The sequence below is a fragment of the Anser brachyrhynchus genome (genome assembly GCF_964034855.1).
Source record: "Anser brachyrhynchus genome assembly, chromosome: 1".
NCBI classification, from domain to species: domain Eukaryota; kingdom Metazoa; phylum Chordata; class Aves; order Anseriformes; family Anatidae; genus Anser; species Anser brachyrhynchus.
In genome coordinates this window covers 179,141,457-179,160,518 of record NC_137694.1, presented here as the reverse complement: position 1 = coordinate 179,160,518, position 19,062 = coordinate 179,141,457, and positions in this window count along the sequence as shown.

Here is a 19,062-nt window from a genome sequence, read left to right as displayed (position 1 = left end):
TCAGGAAGATTACAAAGATGTCGTGAGGCTATGCAGGGATAAAACTAGAAGGGCCAAAGCCCAACTGGAGTTCAATCTGGCTATTATTGTTAAAGACAACAAAAATGTTTTTATAAATACATAAACAAGAAAAGGGGGCTGAAGGAGAATCTCCATCCTTTATTGGATGTCAGGGGGAACATAGTGACAAGAGAAAAGGAAAAGGTTGAGGTACTTAATGCCTTCTTTGCCTCAGTCTTTAGGATCAAGGCCAGTTGTTCTCCAGGTACTCATCCCTCTAAGCTGGTATATAGGGACAAGGAGCAAAATGAAGCTCTTATAATCCATGAGGAAATGGTTATCAACCTCCTATTCCACTTATCTTGCCCCATAGACTTGTGTACATCTGGGATTCACCTGAGGGTACTGAGGGAGCTGGCAGAATGCTTGCCAAGCCACTTTCTATCATTTATCAGCAGTCCTGGCTATCAGGGGAGGTCCCAGATGACTGACAGCTAGCAAATATGACACCCATCTACAAGAAGAGCTGGAAGGAAGACCTGGGAAACTACAGGTCTGACCTTGGTGCTAAAGAAGCTCAGAGAGCAGATTATCTTGAGTGCCATCATTCAGCACTTACAGGACAACCCAGTGATCAGGCCCAGTCAGCATGGGTTTATCTAAGGCAGGTCTTACTTGACGAACCTGATCTCCTTCTACAACAAGATGATATGCTCAGTGAACAAGGGAAAGGCTGTGGACGTGATATACCTTGACTTCAGTAAGTCTTTTGACACCATTCCCCACAGCATTCTCCTGAAGAAGCTGACTGCTCGAGGCTTGGACAGGTGTATGCTTTGTTTGTTTAAAAACTGGCTGGGTGACTGGGCCCCAAGAGTCGTGGTGAATGGAATTAAATCCAGCTGGAGGCCAGTCACTAGTGGTGTCCCCCCAGGGCTCGGTACTGGGGCCAGTTCTCTTCAATATCTTTATCAATGATCTTGATGAGGGGATCAAGTGCATCCTCACTAAATTTGCAGGTAACACCAAGTTAGGTGTGAGTGTTGATCTGCTCGAGTGTAGGAAGGCTCTGCAGAGGGATCTGGATAGGCTGGACTGATGGGCTGAGGCCAACTGTATGAGGTTCAACAAGGCCAAGTGTTGGGTCCTGCACTTGAGGCACAACAACCCCACGCAGTGCTACAAGCTGTGGGAAGATTGGCTGGAAACCTGCCTGAGGGTATTGGTTGATAGCCATCGGAATATGAACCAGCAGTGTGCTCAAGTGGCCAAGAAGGCCAACAGCATCCTGGCTGGTATCAGAAATAGTGTGGCCAGCAGGACTGGGGAAGTCATTGTACCCCTGTACTCAGCTCTGGTGAGGCCGCACCTTGAATACTGTGTTCAGTTTTGGGCCCCTCACTACAAGAAGGACATTGAGGCCCTGAAACGTGTCCAAAGAAATGCAGCAAAGATAGCGAAGGGTCTAGAAAACAAGTCTTATGAGGAGCAGCTGAGGGAGCTGGGGTTGTTTAGCTTGGAGAAAAGGAAGCTCAGGGAGACCTATTGCACTTTACAATTACCTTAAAGGAAGTTGTAACATGGTGGGGATCGGGCTCTTATCCCAAGCACCAAGTGATAAGACTAGGGGAAATGGTCTCAAGTTGCACAAGGGGAGGTTTAGGTGGGATATTAGGAGATTTTTTTAATTTATTTTTTTACTGAAAGGGTTGCACTACATTGGAATAGGCTGCCCAGGAAAGTGGTTGAGTCACCATCCCTGGAGGTCTTCAAGAAATGTGTAGATGTAGAAATTAGTAGCATGTTTTAATTGTGGACTTTAGTACTAGGTTAAGGGTTGGACTAGATGATCTTAGAGATCTTTTCCAACCTTAATGATTCTATGATTCTAATGGAAGCTTAGACATCTAACTCACATTTAGATGTCTACCTTTAAGTGTGATAATCTTGAAAGAAATCCAGCATTTGATGGATTTTTAGGCACATTCAGTTTAGGCACATTCAGTTGCCTAAATGTAGGTGTATAGTGCCATTTGATATGTTATTACATACTCTGTGTGTCATCTAGCTGCCTGTATTGATGACACAGGGTCTCCTACAAGTCCTAGGTCAACTTGCCAGATCCATTTGGATACTGTGTACATGCTAAGGCATGCCGGATGACACCAGTTCCTATGTTCAGGTGACTAAAGACCTTGGGGTCTACAAACAGAACAGCTGGCTATCAATCTGTGTGTGTGGTATGAGTAGAGAAAGCTACAGGGCTAATTTTTCCAACTGCATGGAAAGTACCAGCAAACATTCCGAAGAAGTATCATCTTTGGTTTGGGATTTACCTTGTCATTTACCATCAGTAAAGACTGTCCACTCTCATCAGCTGACACTTGCACTGCAGCTCCAACCAGCATCCATCACTGGAACTGACAGAGAAGAGGGGCAATCCTCTCTATAATTATCACAAACAAGATGATTGAAGAATATGAATGAAAGAGCATGCACACATATGGCTGGAGACTTCTGGTGAAGTTCAGGTCATCTAATTTTTTATTTGCTAGTAAAGTAAAACCAACTGCATAACCCTGACATGCTTTGAAAATGTCCAAAGCTGCGTTATGTTTGAAGGGAGAGAGTGGGTATGAGATAATTTGAGAGGTACTGGGCAAATTGTGTGAAGTACAGAGAGATTAATCTCAGGTAACATTAGCCACCTTATGATTAGTGTAATTTTAGCTAATCACTCATGCTCCTTCTCTGGAAAACAGAGATACTTCAAGAGCATGGTGCATAAATGTTGAAGACAGATTAAATGAATTTTGCATATCCTCAGCTGATGAAATTTAGGAAGCTGAGACCAGTTGCCTGACTTTTACATAACTAATGTCAGATGAGGTGAGTCCCATGTGTGATATTGACCTTCTGTAACATAAGTGAATGGACCCTTTCTGTGTCAGTTTATTTGGCTGGAAAGGAATCAGATTAGGTAATGAATGAAAGAAAAATATTGACATGAAGATTGATGGTGTTTGGTTATTTAGATTATAAACTTTTTCCCCCCTCTTATTCACAATATTAAAGCTTTTTGGGGGCTGTTGTTCTACTGGGTATTAATTTGAAAGTTAACCTAAGATATTAACCTATTGTATTCAGATTTGATTGTCATTATTCTCATTCAGGAGCAGGGAAAAGAGTAGTAGGACAACTTGGTTTTAAGAAGACAGAATGCAGGACTGAATGAACAAATATTTTCCTTGTTGCAGGTTTCAGAACTGCAAGATTTGAGAGACAGTCTCCCTCCTATTCTAGTCCTTAAAATTGATTTGGTAACAGTTATATGTGCCTGAAATGTGCTAAAAAAGGCTGTAGTGACTGGAAATGGTAATCTGTGTACTTTCACCATTTTAGGGCACCAGTACAAGAGAATATTTTATTGAGCTGGAACTGAAGATACAAGCTTACATGATCATATGTCAAATATGCTGAATCCCATACTGAGATGTGGACAGCTTTCTCTGGTATATGATGGAATATAGATGGCTAGGAGCAGAGAGGGTTTTAGCCTCTTTCATTGATATTTTGCAATCTGAGCTCAGTAACAAGCAAGTCATTTTTTGCATATCTTCCTTCTCAGCTTGTGGATTTTTTTTTTTTTAACTTTGCCTTAAGCTTCATTTTTCCTTTCTGTTTCTCAACAATTGCCAATAACATATTGTTTTATTTAAACTGAATAAAGTTTGCTATTAAAGATGTTGATATTATCAGCTTCAAAAATTAAGAATAATAATTCACAAGTCAGACTTCAAAATCTGCAAGAATTCATTAAAATAAAATTCGCAGAACCACAGAATGCTTATGGTTGGAAGGGACCTCTGGAGATTATCTGGTCCAAACCTTCAGCTCAAGCAGGAACACCTAGAGCAGGTTGTCCAGGACCACGTCCAGGTGGATTTTGAAGATTTCCAAGGAGGGAGACTCCACAACATCTCTGGGCAACCTATTCAAGTGCTCTGTCATCCACACAGTAAAGTCATGCTTGTTGATAAAAGATAAAGAAGAAAAATCTTCTATTCATATTGTTATTGTATTGTATTCTTCTATTGACTTTTCATCATTATTTATTCCTAGAGAAAGAAATCATCCCATCTTCTAAATTTCTGGACAAGGGTGAAATTTTAGCTTCAGATTTGAATTTGCTTATTACCTCACATTCATTTCTCCCAGTCATGCTGTGTCTGTCATTATATCCTCTGCCCCACATTCTCACTGGTAATGACATGCCCTTGTATCCACTTTAGTTTTACCCCTCCTTAGTTGCCTGTCCCTCAGCCAGTGAATTAATTATGCTCTCAGGATTATACTTCCGTTTAAAGCCCACATTTGACCCTGGTCATTCTGATCACCCAGTTTGGTTTTGTCTAACCAAGTGTAGACTTGTACTGTGTACACGTTGGTAGTGCAGCTAGTCAGCTCTGTGGCCTTTAAAGACAATGGAGAGAAATACAAACTGCATCTCATCTTACAGTTGATAGTAAAAATGGGTTAAAAGAATCTTTTCCTGTAATTAAAGTTTTCTTGTCATTGAGAGGGCCTAGGGTGACAGGCTTGTATTAACAGGTCTGTACTGCAGACCTGTAAAGATTGGTTCTATAGATACGACTTCTGCAACATTCAGGGTTTCTTAGTCATTGTTTTTCTCTTTCAGCATTGGATATAGAGGGAAGGCACCAGGAATGATCAGTATTTTTTATTTATTTTATTTTATTTTATTTTATTTTATTTTATTTTATTTTATTTTATTTTATTTTATTTTATTTTATTTTATTATTTTATTTTATTTTATTTTATTTTATTTTATTTTATTTTATTTTATTTTATTTTATTTTTAACGAGAGAGGTGAGGGAAAAAATTAACAAAGCTTTGTGATGCTTCTTCTAAGGAAAAGTGCAATAAGTGGTTAAACTGGGTTCTGAATTGATATGGGAATAAGCAGCTGGCTCTTTTGAAACCACAGGCAGGTAGCAAATGCACATGGGAGTCTGGAGGTTGGATTTACTGAGAACAGCAAGCTTCATTTGTTGTCTGGAAGTGCTAAATAACTAAGAATTGAGCTAAATAGCTAAGAATTGATATAATCAACCTAAAGGAAATAAGATGCCCTTGTCTTTAAGCATGATTGATCAAGAGAACATAAGTGATCATGTTATATTGGATGATTGCAATGGGTTTACATCTTAATAAATACTGGACGATTTACTTTTTGACTAAACCTGGGATAAAATACAGACTGTAAGTCCTGCCATATGTTTTCATGACTTACTCAGCTGAGAATTTAGTAGATTAAAAACTCAGTGGTTTTTAGAGATTCCTGCTGTGTGCACCTTCAAAAACTTAGTGGAGTTGCAGCTTCCATTTCCAGAAAGGTAAGAAAACTGGGACACAGTTCCAGAAAATCTCATATAGCAGAGTTTCTTCCTTCTGCACATGCTGAGAAGTGGTCCACAGACACTGGAGTCTGCAGAAGAGAAGGAGACTACCACTGTACTGGCTTCCATGGTTTGCTGATTGATCTGCCTCAAAGACATTGTCATGAATTTGCAGCTTTGAGATGTATTCACATCAGATTTTTAAGTATCATACTGTTTTATTCTGTCTTAGTAAGGGTCTGTGGATGACTCTTGGTTTATTCTTCTGGTCTAGTTGGAGCCTGAGACAGACCAAGAAAGAATGCAGTGAAGTGGGGTAATCTCAAACAAACAAACAAACAAATAAATAAATGAAAATGTTCTTAAGGCTGCAGGAGAAAGCTATACTGTTTTTTAAAATTTATTTTTCTTCAAACATTTTATTTTCTCTCTGATCATCCACCTTAACAGATCTGCAAACATACATACACTGGTGGGCAAGCCCTGGTACTCTTGTATTATGCTTAATGTAACAGATCATGTTGAAGTCCAGTGATTAGGGACATAAATTTTGGGAAACTCATGGACAGGAGCCCTGGATTCCTATGTTCCTTTGCTCACAGCATGATTAATTAGACAAATAGATGTATTCATATTTGAGAGGCATCCCAAAAATATTTAAAAGAATTAAAATGAGTTATTGGACAGGCGAGGATGGGAATGTGCAACTGTTATGTCTCAGCCACTCTGAAAATACCAGAGCAGTCAAATCTCCATGGAAAGCATATATCAGCTCCTCTTTGATTCTCATGCATGTATATCATGCATGCAATTATTTAGGCTTCAGTTTAAAATAACTGGAAAATTTACAAACATGGCTCCCAACTTGAACCTGGCAGGTACTCTCAGTAGCTGGGAGGGAGAATGTAAAATAGCACCTCCCCAAATCCCTAAATCATGTGAAATTCAAGTGCTGAGGAGAAAATCAGGAGCCTGATGATTAAATGTAGACAGCTGTCATTGCTGCATTATATTAAAATATCTTGCCTCTAGCAAACTGCACACTATTTCTTCCTTTAAATCTGTCAGTTTTCAGGAGCCTGTTACTTCAGCTGGCTGCATCAGTAGCTTTGGAGATTTGTAAGTTTTACAGTGAAGAGGGCACTTACAGAGAGACTTTTCTTGAACAGTGGGGGACCCATTAACCACTGAATAGCCACCTCGATGTGCAAGCTATATTTCCCTGTGCCTTAATGGGACTCGGTACAATCAGAAACTTAAAGCTGAAATGGTTCTCGGATGCACTTTTAAGCCACAGCAAGGCTCCAAGCAAAAGGGAACTTATTTGTTTATGGATTGCTGTCATTAATAAACAGATCGGAGACTTATTACTGCCTCAAGCCACAGCACTTTTAATGATGTCCAAAGCAGATAGCTATTAAAACTGTGAACAGCAGCACAATGGAGCTGGCCTGAATAAGCAGAGGGAAGAGAAATAGCATGTCAATGACAAAGTCCCTGACACTTGGAGAATGAACAGAGGTTTCTCATTATAAAGACTGCTCTTTCTTTGTACCCTTTTTCTCTCTGAAACAGACTCTGGTGTCCTCCAATAGCTCTCCATTAAGTTTGTGCTTTATCTTGAACCTAGAGGCATATTCTCTTCTACTTGACCGCTGGGATTTTTCTTTACTCCTCAAAGGGCAGTTTTAACACATCTTTGTGAGAAGTGATTTTCCTGTCCCATGAAATTTTGTGCCTTAAAAAACTAACAGAAATGAACAGAAATGTCTTTTCTTTCCACAATGATTTTTTTTTTTCTTTTCTGGAGTGTTTTTCACATCCCAGCTATGTGACTGGACAATGAGGCTATTAGATAAATTAGAGATAAAAATTAGAGATAAAAAATCTGCACTTTTTTTAATAGGTGTGTAGCATATGATTTTTTCTTTCTTGTTTTCCTGAAGAGAGGACTCCCCAAATTGTAGAAATATATATATATATATGTATATATGTATATATACATATTAGTAGACCAGAGAAGTGGATTAAGTTGCCAGGTTAATGTAGAGATCAAGGGGATTCAAATTCAAGACTCTTATCCATTGAATATTCAATCTCTGTTATGTGTCATGGAGAGAAGAGACAGGCATCTGCCATGCACATTGTCTCCTTTTCCTTTTTTGCATCTCATCCTCAGAAACAGCCTGCTCCCAGATGTTAGTGTCCTACCTCTATTCCCTGCTCATGATCCCATTGAATTCGTGGGTGTGTGAGGAGTACGTCCCTCCTTCCAAGCATGCAGATTTCCCCACAGCCTGGAGCTGGCTGAATAGCTGTGAAAACTGTGCAGGTAAAATTGAGTCAATGCAGAAATTATTTGCATGCATTTTGAGGGCATTTACATGCTTGATGTGTATTTGTGTTTGTGTGAATGTTTGTCGCATGGATAGGCATGTCATATTCATTTAAATAGCTCTTCTTTTGGAGGCAGCTGTGAAATTAAGTGCCCTTAGAGTTCTCCAGTCTGGTTAGGGAAAGGCTAAAGGAGGTAAACACAGGAAAAAAGAACTCGAAATGGGAAAAAAGGGGAAAAGTAGAGGAAGAACAGCTGTCTAAAATGTGTAGGGTGGTGTGGTGATGAATAAAACTTGTGCAAGTTTTGTAATAGGGAAAGGGGCCAAGGCATGAGATGAGAAAAAAACTGTGAATTTATCGTCTAATAACAGAAATAAGGCAAAGGCCTTTATGAAGAAGAAGCTGCATCTCCTTTTTTATGGCCTTCTCAGGTGAGAGAGTGCACAGATGGGATGCGGAGCAGTAGGAAGGTCTGAACCATAGGTCATCTGCCTTTTTTTTTTTTTTTTTTTCCTAGAAACCCTTGTGTGAACATTCTCCCATCAGGAAGATTCTCAAGGGTAAATCAGGAACTGTAATTACTGAGGGTATGGTGAAAAGGAACAAGTTCTCCACTGGCTAGTTTTTCTGCCTTCAGCAACAGTCCCTGCTCCTTGCAAAATGCTGTTTCTTCCACTGTCAGGAAGAGATCATTGCTAGTCTTTTCTTCCTTCATGCTGACATTGGGGACTTCTTTTTAGGACTTTTCAGAGGCCTGTGAAGGATCGTGACTTACCTCATAGAAAAAAATGCAGGAGTTAGAAGAAGAGATGTGAGGTACCAAATCATGCTTCATGTGAGCTCTGAACAGGGCTCATAGGACCTACTTAAAAATTCTGAACGCCTTTTTTGAATCAATGTTTATTAAAATATGAATGTAAATATTTTTTTTCTAATATTTTGCTATTCAGATAAAATTGACTTCTTAAAACAGAGGGGTAACTTTTTTTTTTTTTTTAAATGAGTGTATGTGTGGGAGCTTGGGATGTTTGCTGCATATCAACCCTCAAAACTGGTAGGTAGAAATAGGGGTATCAAAACTGCATCCTCTAGCAGTGTGTTTCTTTTGGAAAGTATAAATAGTCGCAGCCACATGCAGTGTCTGAATAGGAGGTTGTGCCAAAATCCTGGATGAACAGCTATCAGTTGAGGCATTACAGATGGGTGCTAAAAAGAAAGAATTTGATAAGCTCCACCACTGTTGATGAATGAAAGGATGGGGAGAAATGAGGGGAGAAAACAAAACATCCCCCAAAATGCTAAAGGGTGGATATGATACTGCTCGTCTTAAAATGTGAAGTATATACAGTACTTCTCCTCCACCTTGAAAAATAATAGCAGCTGGGAACTTTTTGTGTTACATTTGATGTTATTAACTATTTGAGTGTTTCACTTATCTATGCAAACAAAACAATTACATCATTTCACAGCACGCACCTTAGGCCATGTTACATATCTCGTTGGGTGATGGTAGTGGTGGTTTGTAACTAATTAATGTATCTGTATTGTATTTTCTATAAAATCATATCCATCTGTGTAGATGATTTCAGTGAGTTTTAACAGGGTCTCTATAAGATGTTATTACTTCTCTAATTCAGAGACAGCTATGTAATGATTTGCATAATTATAGATGGAGGAAAATGTTAGCCTGCATATTTAAAACTGTTATATACATTTCTACCTCATTAAAGAAAATCACTGGAGCTAGGTAGTGTACCCAGGTTGGAGATCAGGTGGCAAAGCATATAGATAACACAATCTAATTTTCTAGTGCTAAAGAGTTCCAGCTGAACAAAACCAATAAAACTGACCTTGCTTGCTAAAAAAGTTGCAAAAGAAAACTCATTTAAAAAGTGCTTCTGTGAAAACACTCACGTTCCTCTCTGTCATTGTAACTCTAACCTTGGGGATCAGTCACTTTGTATGTGCTAAAGAGGTGCTTTCATGAATAAGTGATGATAGGCTTTAATATAATTAGGGATCATAATAGGCAGAGCAGGAAGAAGGTTACAGCTCTTGTGGTGTGAAAGCATAGGGCTAGATTCACAGAGGGGATGAAATCTACAATTTAGGTCTTTTCTTCCTCTGCCTAAATTTGGTATTGTGTAAATTTTTGATGGTGACCATCCATGGAGTTGCTCAAACTGACACATTTGGATGTCTCAGCACATATTGTGTATTTCCTAGGAACCGATAGGACCTATGTCAGGTCATATAGAGCACCCCTAGTGATGCCCTGAATTGGACAGGATTGTCCAAATTCTGCAGGGGACTTTTTCACTTCTCTCCACATTTTTTTTTTCCCCACTGGATCAGTAAGATGAAAAAGATACTTAGAAGCAGAGCTCTCTAGGACAGCTTCAAATGGCTTGGTGTACCTGAAGGCTGGAAATCAGTGTTGGACAGAGATACATGCTCAGTTCTCAGAATCGATATAGCTTTCTGAGAGCGATAGTCTATCTGGGCTTTCAGTTGCATATGACATCATAGGATTCTCTACTTCTAAGCATAGACTTATCATAGATTCTCTACTTCTAAGACTTTTTTTCCTACAAAGGGAAGCAAAAGAAATAAATTTCATACTTTTCTCTTGGTGAAGAAGATGGCTAGAATTAAAAATTTTGAAGTAGGTTCAGCTGTATATCTTCACGAACTGTAAGATTCAGCAAAATTAAAATTCAACACACTTTTAGCTGTTATTTTGTGATCACTAGTTCTCATAAATGTTTCTATTAGGCTGCCATGGCCTTCATACAGTTCTACTTACATCAGATGAATTTGATATAAAATGAGCATGACAACAAATGTTTTTGAAATTTGCAGGTTTTGTTGTGGGGGTGGAACTGGTATTCAAATAAGCAGTGCTATGCAAATGGATATATTATATAAGCTCAGTGAATCATGGAAAGTGATGAATTGTACAACACCTAACTTACTACACCAGGAAAAAAGAAAAAAAAGAAAAAAGGTACAGTTAGAAATCTTTGACATGCAAAATTTATTTCGAAGCACCCAATTGCAATTTGTAACCATGTAGTACATTTTGTACATGTATTATTTAAGTATTCTTTTCTATGCTAATATAGTTTTCAGTTAAGAAAACTGGAAAAGGAGGATTTTCCAGTAACTATTGATATAGTGAAAGCAGCAAACACTAGTGCAACATATTGACGCAGAGAAAAAACAACAGATTGGGTAGCACTGAACTAGTCATAGTACCGTTTGTTTTCCAGTAGCACTTTTCTTGGTGGTTTTAGCAGAGGCATGCAAAAAAATCTTGTCACTGCAAGGCAGTGGGAATTTTGTCACTGATTCAGTACCATTAGATTTTCTCTGCAATACTTATCATTAGATAAAAGCACTGAGTAGTGGCAAACTGATTGATCAAGGTCACTGTAGAAGTACTTTTTGAAATGCAGGCAGCAATGTCCTAAAACGGCAAGCAAGTTCTAGTTCTGTCATTTAGATGCATGAGCAAAGCTTCAATAAACAGAAGGAACAGTGAACATTTATAAAACTCCTGCCCTGGGTCTGCTGGTGGTAGCCTCATTTGTCAATACAGGGCCCTGAAAACTCAATGCTAAGATGCTTCCAAATGAATTTTGATTCTGCAAGGAGCTACTCACTACAGGAACGATTTGTCTTTAGTCTGAGTTGCTTGCCTTTGTAATGCTTCACCCTTTTATTTTGTATGCTTGCCCCAAGCAAAATTGTGTGGAGTCCATTGCTGCGTCTCCCTATCTCACACAAAACTATTTTGAAGACAAGAGACATGATGACAGACATTTTTGGAAGAAGACTTTATGCATCTTTAGCTATCTGGCAACTTTCTTTTCATTTCAGAATATTCAACAGATATGGATGATTTTCATCTTTCCATAATGTCCATAATGACAATTTTATATCTACTGATTCATCAAATGCTCCCCAGCTGAATATTCGTATTTAATACTATGTTTGGAAGCTCTGTTCAGGGACTTGGATTCACATGTACTGCATACAATACAAACACAACCCTCCCAGAAACATTTTTCTATCTAAAAATGAGAAAAAAATGGATAAATTCAAGAGGGAAGTATGAAGGACCAATGAGATTAGCTTGAGGAAGTCTTGAAGATGAACTAAAGTTTATGGGAATTGTATCCCAGTCATGGGGGGGAGAGCAAAGATGAGTGTGTGACAGTTTCTACTAGAGAATGCAGAAAAACTGCAGTAGAAGCTCTGAGGTTGAGCATCAAACAGGATGGTGGCGATTGCTGGTAAAAAAGAAAGTGCTGAGGGATTGAAAACACTCTTTTTCTCGGGTTATGTCCTGTTTCAGATGAGACACAGGCTCTTCAATTTTTCTTCTCCTTCTGGTCCTAAGACTTGCATTCTTGCCCAGTGGTGCAGCTTCCACAGTTAAGGAAGCTAATCCCTTGTGCTCAGCTCTCGCTGCCAGGAATTTCACAGTGCCTAGATCTCAAAGGATGCAGGGGTTTAAGATCCCCCAGTCTGAGGCTGATTTCCCTCCTATATATAGGTGCAGTGACCTGCTTTTGTCAACACATTGGTTTTAAAAATGCATCAGTCCTAGAGGGTCTCTGAAGAGGGGCAGGAATTGCCTTGGCTATTAGAATGTCTCTCTCAGAAGGGTGTGTGTTATTGCTCTGTTTACAGAAGGAAGCAAGCATTTCAGAAGTCCTGGATCAACTTCTCAGACCTCTCTTCTAGGCCACGGATCCAGCAACTGATACTGGACACAACCACAACTCACTCAATGTGTCTAAGTTGAATGGGTTCTGGGCTATGACTTTCAGGTGGAAGGTTGTGTGAGAACTTGAAGTGTACAGGATCATTGATGTCTTTTATCTTCAAATTTTTGGCATTACTTTCTATTATACACACACACATTCCTCCTTCTCAATCTATGAGCTGCTAGTGAAGTTTGCCTCTTTTATTTCTACCCCAATAAGTTCCACTAGTTCACTGCAAACAGTTTTGCCAAAGTGCTGTGCCTTTTGGAGACCGCATTTTAAATGATTCTCTTTCTCCTTTGTTACCAGTGCCAGCAAATGCATGACAAATTTCAAGCATGTGTCTGTCAGTCAGCATGAAAGTATTTCCTGGAATAGGACTGGTAAGAAGGGTGAAGAGTCCTCAGCCCATATACTGCAGCTGTGTTAGGCTGCCTGCTCTTTGGTGTGAGATCAGTACAGAATTGTTTTCTACCAAGGTTATCTTTGGAAGGTTTCTTTTTCTGCATTGAGGCAGAGCAAACTAATTCCTTTGCAGCGTGGATTCTGAAAAAGCTGATGAGCTTGCCATGGGAGTGGAGGCAGCAGGCCACATAAACTCTTGCCTCTCATCCACCACCCCTGCATTATTTAGGTGTCACGGTTGTTTAAATGACATTTCTGTCAAGCCCTGTGAGTTTGTAGTGTCTTTCTTTTTGATGATGGAATTAAAGATGCACTTTTGCTTTATGTTGCAAGAAAGTAATCTTTAATGGTAAGATGATTTTTTTTCCCCAGGTTTCTTTGTCTTTCTCAACGACGTCCTAGGGACTGTCAGCATGTTGGATGATTCCTGCTGAGGGAGCTATTATGTTTTATCCTTCCTGTATCCAGATAAGCTGATTCCAAAATCAATTTGAGATTGATATTTAAGACTCCAGTTTTTCTTTCTAGCATCTAACTGGAGTGGTTATCTCAAAAGAGTCATCCCCAGGAACCTCATCACATCAGTCCCCCAAGTACAGCAACGAAAGAGTTGTGAAACTACTCTAGTCCCACGCTGAAAACTTCATGAGAGGAAGATTAGAATTGTTACTTCCTGGCAACAACGAAGACAATGCCCAACTGTATCCGGAAAGGGAGAGCTTACCCGATGAGTTGTGATTGTCTAGATATGTTTACCTCTGACGTATTTCCTCTAGCCTCTCTTTATTTCTAATGAGGGTAGTAAGCACTTTTGTGGCTCTATTCACTTCACCTTAAAGGACACAAATGGTATCTAAATTCTAAAAGAAAAATGCCTCAAAAGCACCTGTTTCATTAACTATAAGAAGAACCCTGAAGTGACAGGATCAGCTGTGGGCATCTTGCTTTTTGCAAGTCTAAGGCTAAGGAAGATGAACCCAGTGAAGAAGGGCCCTCTATTGTCTCAAATTTTAAATGGAGTTCACATGATCCTTTTGTGAGCAATGAGAGCAAAGAGCTTCTCTTTCTTATAGGAGTACTACAGAAAATAATGGAAACTCTTCATATATCTCTAAGTCAATGTATATATGGAAAGCTGTCTTCAAGTTTAATTCCATGAGGAAGCATTTCCAAAGTGCATTTAAAAGGCCTGTATCATCAGACGTGAATCTGAATTTGTCTGCCCTTAAGCTAGTTGGCCTAGATGTTAAAAACAATTTTAAAGGTGAGTATCTGAAAATCCCAGTGATTATCTAGCTGATTCTTCAAGATTTTAGATATCTAGTCCTTGTTACTGATGCTGTTTTTCCCGTTTTTAACAATGAATGTGAAACTGTGGGCCTTCTGCATAAAAAAAAAAAAAAGAAATAAAAAAAAGTCTCTTCATATTCATTGAGCTTGACAGGATGAATTTGTGAATTGGAAACTATACTCATCAAAGAGTGAAAGAAATATGAAATTAGGCAAAACAGTAGGTACATCTTATATCATATTTTTTGTTCTTGTGGGATACTACAAAGCACAGATCATTTGACTTCACAAAATATATTTGCTTTTGTAAAAAAACAGGTAGCTTTCTCTTCTTTTAATGCAAGCTTTAAAAAAAAATCATTTTATTTTATTTTATTTTTAGCTTTTCAAAATCCCTGAAAGTTTAGCTGCTCCAGTAGGGAACTGATAAAAGTAGAAACAAACTAATGGTACAAAATAAGCAAGAGTAAAGGGTGCATTTGACACAAAAGCAATTTGCAAAATGTCTGTGTTTTTGTTTGTTGCTGCTGTTAAAATAAACAACTGAACATCCAGGTTTATATGTCACCTCAAAGGACAGCTGCAAAGATTTGTATGGAGGCACAGGACACTAAACCTCTTGAATCCATTCCAAAATGGCTAAGTAGCTTGTTGTGCAGCCAGTAGCAATAGATATTGTGATATATATATATATTTTTTTAACGTAGTCTTGGAAATAGCCACTAGATGGCAGTGGTTTTGCATAGCTGGAAAATGAGCAACATTTTGCCACAGGAAAATCGAAACAGCTGGTTCCACTAAATTCTGCTTTATATCAGTAGGTGGCAGATTTGGGCTATCTATGGAAAAGAAAACAGTGTTTTAATGTTCTCTTGTTTCTTGCAAAACTATTTTCCATTATTTTTCTCCAGCCTTCTATATGTACAAAATAATAAAAAGTAAAAATTATGAGCAGAATAAAAGAGGACTGTTACTTAAAATCTTTGTTTCATCTTTTCAAATTACAAGCAGAAATATACTAGAAAGTAAGAACCTATTAAAACCATTAATAAAAAGGAAGTCAAAATGGAAATGAGTAAGAGCACAGTTCTAAAAGCAATTTCCAGACAGATTTTCAGTGATAATCAAACAAAAATTCTAAGATATACAAATACATGAAAGGCAAAATAGAGAAATGTCTCAGTTTAGAAATATATGACAGGGATACTTTTCACTTCTACGATACTTTCAGTCTATCTCAAACCCATCCTTTTTTAGGTCGCTGTTTGCCATTTTTAATACATTTACAGAAATGAGTAAGAAAGCATGCAAAAATGTCATCACCTCAATACTGGTTTCATTTCTGGATGCTTGTGTTCTCTCTAGTGCAAGAAATCAAGGAAGTAGATGTGGCTAACCTGAAATAAATGAAAGCTGTTTTTTTCATGGAGCAATAGTTTTCATCCTAGCTATCTTGAGAATCCTAAATATCAGATCCAAAGCTGAGTTGCTCGGAAGGAGTACCTCTACATGGTACAGGTACAGTTCCAGCTAGAGAGACCTGAACTAGCTCCAAAACAGCAGCAGCATGGCCACAGTTCATGTGTTGCTTTGTCTGGTAAATTAGCTTTCAAAGGATTTGGTGGTGATGTTGCTCCCGGGACCTGGGCTTTTATCTCTGCAAGAAGTGCTCTGTGAACCAGACAACAGAGACAATCTGAGGCCAGGAATCAATCTTCTCTCCCTATCACTCTGTTGCCCTACTACAGCATCAGATGCCTCCATCCACTTGGAACTGAGAACTTCATATTTTACACTTCGTGTATATTTACCTTTTTCTCCTAAAGTAGTGTACAGTGTCTGACTCTTTCTTTAATCTGATATGTTGTTGAAACTGTGCCACCCTCTTATGTAACAGGCCAGTGCAGTCACCCAAGAAGCAACAGCCTACTCTCAGCTCCCGCCTTTCCCTGGGGGGATTGCAATCCGTGTCTCACAGCTCCTAGGATGTACTGTAAACACCAGACTGTGGGGTGCCTGAGCGTGGGAGCTCTCCCTTTATTTGTCCTGCTGATGATGCACAGAAGAGACATTTTTGTGGTCAGAGCAGAAACAAGAGTGCATCCCTTAAGGGATGTGGGTTCTGGTGCTCTTGCTTCCAAGTGGGTGCATGCAAGGCTACCCAGTCAGGCTGCTTCTTGCTCTCACTTTCTTTCTGCTTCCAGAACCTAAAAAGTTAACTATTTCCTATGCAGTGGAAAACCTTCAGTAACAGATTGAGGAATATAAACACCTGAGTATAAAAGCCTATTTTTTTTTCTTTTTCGCAGAGCCTCTTTTGGGCGATAGCTGTAGTCTTGAAACCCCCTCAGACAATGGTGGGGATTGAATGCAGGTCCCCTCTGTGATGTAGGCCTGCTGTTGTTGCAGCACAAAGACAGGGACAGAAACCTCCCCTTCTGGCTGCCTTTTCAAAGAAAGCTGTGAAAACCACAGTGTTTGATAAAGGCCCTGATTGTGTAGGTGTGCTAGGTGAAAAACATGAAGCTGAAGGGGAGTTAGAGTGGGTTTCTGAATGTTAATTGGGCTTGGGCATGAAATGCAGCTCATCAGTGCTGTCAGAACTGAATCTTTATCTGTACACACCCAGAAGATCTTTAGGCAGTGACAGAAGTTTGATGTAAAAATGTATGCAGGTATCTTTGGGAACAGGAGCATTGGAACAAAAGTTTCATTTCTACAGCCCATGTTCTGCTCCTTGAGGATACCCAACAGCTGTCTTTTGGATGTGTCCTAAGTGGCCAGCAAACGAACTCTGAAGAAATTGATCTATATGCTTGAACAGAACAGAGCAGACATAATTCATTCCCTCCTATACCTCTGGAAGCTCAAAAAGATACAGGAGACTCCACTGAGCCGAACAGTCTGGCAGAAGGACAGCAGAGATTAGACCAGTGTATTGCACCTAGAGCCGATATACTCCCTTAGGGATGTGTGTGTAGGATGGATTGGGGAAAACTGGATGAGAAATGCACAGGGCACAACAACTCCAGGCACATTACACTGATGCCTGCTGCTTGGGTAGGATAAACGCAATTAGTTATACCTGCTGTGCTAATCCTGCAAATCCCAACCCAGTCAATTCACTGAAATTGCATTCTCTAGCTCTCCCTTTGCTTGTCACATAGACACATTCTCGAGCCTAATTCTGGGGGCTTAACCAGGGCATCGCTCTGCACACCGTTGCTGGAGGGGATCATAGCAGGAGCCATGCCCTCACATGTTCTGCTTTTTAAAATTCCAGCAAACACTGTCCCTGTCTCAGAGCAGCTCTGAGCTCCTGCATTTCCTGTCAAAGCCAGTTCAGTACCCTGATTAAAGCAAGCATGAGATTAGCCAGCATCTCCCCTAGACTTAAGATAGAAGTCATTTCTTTCAGCTTTAGCTGTGTAAAAAGTACATGCTCAAGCTATTCTTCTAAGCATCTTTTCTCTAAACAAGAGAAATTGTCACTTCCAAGTGATGGTGCTTATTCCTTCTCCTGTCTTAGACCCTGTTTTAACACAAGATGAATTTCCCATTCTTCTCTTTGACTATGGAGGGGGCACACAGAACTGGCAGTCTAACTTTGAGGGTCTCACTGCTAGATGAGGTGAATACCATGCCATCTCTGTGAATGAATCTGAAAAAATTCCCAGGGTGATAGCTGTACTCCAGCTTTATGAGTATTTCTCTGGTGCTGTCCTCTGCTTCCTAAATTGCCACAAGAGCAAGTTCTTCTGCAATTTGGTGGATGGCTATGGAATCATAAAGTTGTTCATATTGGCATCGGCCTCCGAAGTTCTTTGGTACAACATACTGCTCAAAGCATGGACAACTGTGGGCTCAGACTACATTGCTCAGGGCTTTATCTGTGTGGGTTTTGAAAACATGCAGTGGGCAACCTGCTCCACTGCTTAATGTGCTTGCAATGGTGAAAATTGTTTTCCTCATACCTGCTCTTGCTCTGATGTCATGCACTGCTGTGAACAGCCTGGTTCTGTCATTTCCAGGCTGAACAGTCTCCACTCCCTTGGGTTTATTCTCATGGGGCAAGTGCTCCAGCCCCAACCATCATGGTGGCTTTTGCTGAACTTGCTGTAATAGAGCAGGAATTGGTTAGTGTTCCCACACCAGCCTGCAAAATATCACTCACACCCCGTTAGGAGCTGATTTAAGCCTGGACTCCCAGTAACCCCACTTGTAAGGTTCACAAATCTCCCTCTTGGTCTCATGGAGGAACTGTGAAAGAGCAGAAGCTGACAAACTAATTATTAAGATATTTCATGTCAGTTTTGTATGCTTATTTTCCTGCTCCAAACGTTCAGGCATGGAAAAGAAGGCCAGCTGCTCTCTTGTTTCTTTGTGCCCTGGTTACCAGGAACCACATCTTTGGCCTTGAGCAAGGACAAGCTGTGGGAGTGTTCTAGTATCAGGCCTCTAAAACAGTTAAGAATCTCAAAAAGAAAGTAGAAATGTACCTTGTGAGCTCTTCAAGGGATATCAATGCCTAATCCAACTCCACTATAAATCAGCTGACTCCAAATTCCATTGTTTAGTGAACCGTATGCCCATATGCATACTGCCATGTTTTTTCTTGACTCAGGATAGCCTCAGCTGCTTAAAAACTGTTATTTCTAGAAGAGTTCAACATGCTTGGCATTTCTGCTGTCGTTCAGCAAGGCTGATGTTTCTTCCTGCAACTGGTCTCATTACAGTGAATGGGTGTATTGTTTCTCTCCTTTTGTATTCCATACAAAGCAGCATGGTTCTGACATGACTGTGTTTGAAATGAAGCAAACTCCAGCATCTGCAT